Below are 5,710 nucleotides of genomic sequence, written 5' to 3'. Positions count from 1 at the left end.
TGAATACTGACACGGACTGGTTGAGATGAATGGCCTGTTTCCATGTATTAACCCAAAGATACTGCAGCCATTCTAGCAGCTACAGTCACACTGGTTCAGATGTGTTAACTCAGCATTGGCCGGAGTCTGACCCTGGGACCCTCTGGTCTGTGCACCCTCACCAAGTGAACCATTCATGCTTTCTCACCTCCGTGCCTGATCTTGACCTGGTGCTACACGGGTGATGGCGAATTGAAACTTGGACACCCATCACTGCTAAAACCGGAGACAATTGGTCAGAGGGAGCAATGGTCCAGCCGGGGAAAAGTTAAATGGTTGTTCAATTAACTGTGTTGTGACTCTCTAACAGGCTGTAAACTGCTGAGTCTGCAGAAAACTACATCCAAACTTGTGTAATTGTGAACTGCTTGTCAATGAAATACAACTGAAAGAAGCTCTCCTCTGAACAGACCTGACCTCCCCCTCTGGACTTGGGCAATAACAAAACAGGCGATGGCAAATGGCGTGCCTGTCTCACACCCCGCCTCATTTCCTTCTCCATTCACTTCAATCAGGCGGGGTGTAAATCAGGCCCGCTGAGTCTCTGTCACTGGGAAGGGAGTGGGGATCAGGACAGTACCTGCCCTTGGGGCACTGTCGTAATGTAGGAAACACAGCAGCCAATTCATGCACAGCAAGATCCCACAAACAGCAATAAAATAAATGGTCAGATAATCTGTTTTAGTGATGCTGGTTGGGGGGTAAATATTGGCCCAGGACACTGGGAAGAACTCACCTGCTCTTCTTCAAAATAGTGGCAGGGATCTTTTATGCCCATGTGAGAGGGCAGACGGGGCCTCGGTTTGACGTTTCATCTGAAAGACGGCACCTCCAACAGGGCAGCACTCCCTCAGCACTGCACTGAAGTGTCAGCCTGGATTATGGGCTCAAGAATCTTCAGACTCAAGAGTGCCACCAACTGAGCCAAGCTTTAACTAGCACCAATCTCCTGTCCCTTTAACTGGCACCAGGCCCATGTCCCTTTAAATAGCACTACACTCCTACCCCTGAATACCCAGCCTCTGACCTGCTCTTGTAGCCACATTGAAACATGGAAACATAGAAACATAGAAAATAAGAGCAAGAGTAGGCCATTCGGCCCTTCGGGCCTGCTCCGCCATTCAGAATGATCATGGCTGATTGTCTAACTCAGTACCCTGTTCCCACTTTTTCCCCATATCCCTTGATCCCTTTAGCATTAAGAAATATATCTATCTCCTTCTTGAATACATCCAATGACTTGGCCTCCACTGCCTTCTGTGGTAGGGAATTCCACAGGTTCACCACCCTGAGTGAAGAAATTTCTCCTCATCTCGGTTCTAAATGGCATTCCCCGTATCCTGAGACTGTGACCCCTGGTTCTGGACTCCCCAGCCATCGGGAACATCCTCCCTGCATCTAGTCTATCTAGTCCTGTTGGAATTTTATATGTTTCGATGAGATCACCTCTCATTCTTCTAAACTCTAGTGAATATAGGCCTAGTCGACCCAATCTCTCCCCATACGACAGTCCTGCCATCCCAGGAATCAGTCTGGTAAACCTTCGTTGCACTCCCTCCATGGCAAGGACATCCTTCCTCAGATAAGGAGACCAAAACTGCACACAATACTCCAGATGTGGTCTCACCAAGGCCCTGTATAACTGCAGTAAGACATCCCTGCTCCTGTACTCAAATCCTCTTGCAATGAAGGCCAACATACCATTCACCTTCCTAACTGCTTGCTGCACCTGAATGCTCGCTTTCAGCGACTGGTGTACAAGGACACCCAGGTCTCGTTGCACCTCCCCTTTTCCCAATCTATCACCAGTCAGATAATAATCTGTCTTTCTGTTTTTACAACCAAAGTGGATAACCTCACATTTATCCACCTTATACTGCATCTGCCGTGTTCTTGCCCACTCACCCAACTTGTCTAAATCACATTGGAGCCTCTTTGCATCCTCCTCACAGCTCACATTCCACCCCAGCTTTGTGTCGTCTGCAAACTTGGAAATGTTACATTCAGTTCCCTCATCCAAATCATTGATATATATTGTGAATAGCTGGGGCCCAAGCACTGATCCCTGCGGTACCCCACTAGTCACTGCCTGCCACCTGGAAAAAGACCCGTTTATTCAAACTCTCTGTTTCCTGACTGTTAACCAATTCTCAATCCATGCCAGTATATTCCCCCAATCCCACGTGCTTTAATTTTGCACACTAACCTCTTGTGTGGGACCTTATCAAAAGCCTTCTGAAAATCCAAATACACCACATCCACTGGTTTTCCCCTATCTATTCTACTAGTTACATCCTCAAAAAACTCCAGTAGATTTGTTAAGCATGATTTCCCTTTCATAAACCCATGCTTTTTTTTATTCATTCACGGGATGTGGGCGTCGCTGGCGAGGCCAGCATTTATTGCCCATCCCTAATTGCCCTCGAGAAGGTGGTGGTGAGCCGCCTTCTTCAACCGCTGCAGTCCGTGTGGTGACGGTTCTCCCACAGTGCTGTTAGGAAGGGAGTTCCAGGATTTTGACCCAGCGACAATGAAGGAACGGCGATATATTTCCAAGTCGGGTTGGTGTGTGACTTGGAGGGGAACGTGCAGGTGGTGTTGTTCCCATGTACCTGCTGCTCTTGTCCTTCTAGGTGGTAGAGGTCGCGGGTTTGGGAGGTGCTGTCGAAGAAGCCTTGGCGAGTTGCTGCAGTGCATCCTGTGGATGGTACACACTGCAGCCACAGTGCGCCGGTGGTGAAGGGAGTGAATGTTTAGGGTGATGGATGGGGTGCCAATCAAGCGGGCTGCTTTATCTTGGATGGTGTCGAGCTTCTTGAGTGTTGTTGGAGCTGCACTCATCCAGGCAAGTGGAGAGTATTCCATCACACTCCTGACTTGTGCCTTGTAGATGGTGGAAAGGCTTTGGGGAGTCAGGAGGTGAGTCACTCGCCGCAGAATACCCAGCCTCTGACCTGCTCTCGTAGCCACAGTATTTATATGGCTGGTCCAGTTCAGTTTCTGGTCAATGGTGACCCCCAGGATGTTGATGGTGGGGGATTCGGCGATGGTAATGCCGTTGAATGTCAAGGGGAGGTGGTTAGACTTTCTCTTGTTGGAGATGGTCATTGCCTGGCACTTATCTGGCGCGAATGTTACTTGCCACTTATGAGCCCAAGCCTGGATGTTGTCCAGGTCTTGCTGCATGTGGGCTCGGACTGCTTCATTATCTGAGGGGTTGCGAATGGAACTGAACACTGTGCAGTCATCAGCGAACATCCCCATTTCTGACCTTATGATGGAGGGAAGGTCATTGATGAAGCAGCTGAAGATGGTTGGGCCTAGGACACTGCCCTGAGGAACTCCTGCAGCAATGCCCTGGGGGTGAGATGATTGGCCTCCAACAACCACTAACATCTTCCTTTGTGCTAGGTATGACTCCAGCCACTGAGAGTTTTCCCCCTGATTCCCATTGACTACAGTTTTATTAGGGCTCCTTGGTGCCACACTCGGTCAAATGCTGCCTTGATGTCTAGGGCAGTCACTCTCACCTCACCTCTGGAATTCAGCTCTTTTGTCCATGTTTGGACCAAGGCTGTAATGAGGTCTGGAGCCGAGTGGTCCTGGCGGAACCCAAACTGAGCATCGGTGAGCAGGTTATTGGTGAGTAAGTGCCGCTTGATAGCACTGTCGACGACACCTTCCATCACTTTGCTGATGATTGAGAGTAGACTGATGGGGCGGTAATTGGCCGGATTGGATTTGTCCTGCTTTTTGTGGACAGGACATACCTGGGCAATTTTCCACATTGTCGGGTGGATGCCAGTGTTGTAGCTGTACTGGAACAGCTTGGCTAGAGGCGCAGCTAGTTCTGGAGCACAAGTCTTCAGCACTACAGCTGGGATGTTGTCGGGGCCCATAGCCTTTGCTGTATCCAGTGCACTCAGCCGTTTCTTGATATCACGTGGAGTGAATCGAATTGGCCGAAGACTGGCTTCCGTGATGGTGGGGATATCGGGTGGAGGCTGAGATGGATCATCCACTCGGCACTTCTGGCTGAAGATGGTTGCAAACGCTTCAGCCTTGTCTTTTGCACTCACGTGCTGGACTCCGCCATCATTGAGAATGGGGATGTTTGCAGAGCCTCCTCCTCCTGTTAGTTGTTTAATTGTCCACCACCATTCACGACTGGATGTGGCAGGACTGCAGAGCTTTGATCTGATCCGTTGGTTGTGGAATCGCTTAGCTCTGTCTATAGCATGTTGCTTCCGCTGTTTAGCATGCATGTAGTCCTGAGTTGTAGCTTCACCAGGTTGGTACCTCATTTTTAGGTACGCCTGGTGCTGCTCCTGGCATGCTCTTCTACACTCCTCATTGAACCAGGGTTGATCCCATGGCTGGTTGGTAATGGTAGAGTGAGGAATATGCCGGGCCATGAGGTTACAGATTGTGGTGGAATACAATTCTGCTGCTGCTGATGGCCCACAGCGCCTCATGGATGCCCAATTTTGAGCTGCTAGATCCGTTCTGAATCTATCCCATTTAACACGGTGGTAGTGCCACACAACACGTTGGATGGTGTCCTCAGTGCGAAGACGGGACTTCATCTCCACGAGGACTGTGCGGTGGTCAGTCCTACCAATACTGTCATGGACAGATGCATTTGCGACAGGGAGATTGGTGAGGACAAGGTCAAGTAAGTTTTTCCCTCGTGTTGGTTCGCTCACCACCTGCCGCAGGCCCAGTTTGGCGGCTATGTCCTTCAGGACTCGGCCAGCTCGGTCAGTAGTGGTGCTACCGAGCCACTCTTGGTGATGGACATTGAAGCCCCCACCCAGAGTACATTTTGTGCCCTTACTACCCTCACTGCTTCCTCCAAGTGGTGCTCAACATGGAGGAGGACTGATTCATCAGCTGAGGGAGGACGGTAGGTGGTAATCAGCAGGAGGTTTCCTTGCCCATGTTTGACCTGATGTCATGAGATTTCATGGGGTCCAGAGTCAATGTTGAGGACTCCCAGGGCCACTCCCTCCTGACTATATATCACTGTACCGCCATCTCTGGTGGGTCTGTCCTGCCGGTGGGACAGGACATACCCAGGGATGGTGATGGAAGAGTCTGGGACATTGGCTGAAAGATATGATTCTGTGAGTATGGCTATGTCAGGCTGTTGCTTGACTAGTCTGTGGGACAGCTCTCCCAATTTTGGCACAAGTCCCCAGATGTTAGTAAGGAGGACCTTGCAGGGTCGACTGGGCTTGGTTTGCCGTTGTCGTGTCCGGTGCCTAGTGGTCCGATGCCGGGTGGTCCGTCCGGTTTTATTCTTATTATGACTTTTCGTAGCGAGATTTTACAACTGAGTGTCTTGCTTGGCCATTTCAGAGGGCAATTAAGAATCAACCACATTGCTGTGGGTCTGGAGTCACATTTCGGCCAGACCGGGTAAGGACGGCAGGTTTCCTTCCCTAAAGGACATTAGTGATCCAGATGGGTTTTTACGACAATCCGGTAGTTTCATGGCCATCATTACTGATACTAGTATTTTAATTCCAGATTTTTATTTAATTAATTGAATTTAAATTCGCCAGCTGCCGTGGCAGGATTTGAACTCATGACTCTGGATTTTAGTCTAGGCCTCTGGATTACTAGCCCAGTAACATAACCACTATGCTACCGTACCCTGTGACTTTGA

The sequence above is a fragment of the Heptranchias perlo genome, chromosome 17, assembly GCF_035084215.1.
Source record: "Heptranchias perlo isolate sHepPer1 chromosome 17, sHepPer1.hap1, whole genome shotgun sequence".
Lineage (NCBI taxonomy): Eukaryota > Metazoa > Chordata > Chondrichthyes > Hexanchiformes > Hexanchidae > Heptranchias > Heptranchias perlo.
The sequence above is the reverse complement of the archived record's forward strand: the minus strand, read 5'-3'. Positions refer to the sequence as shown.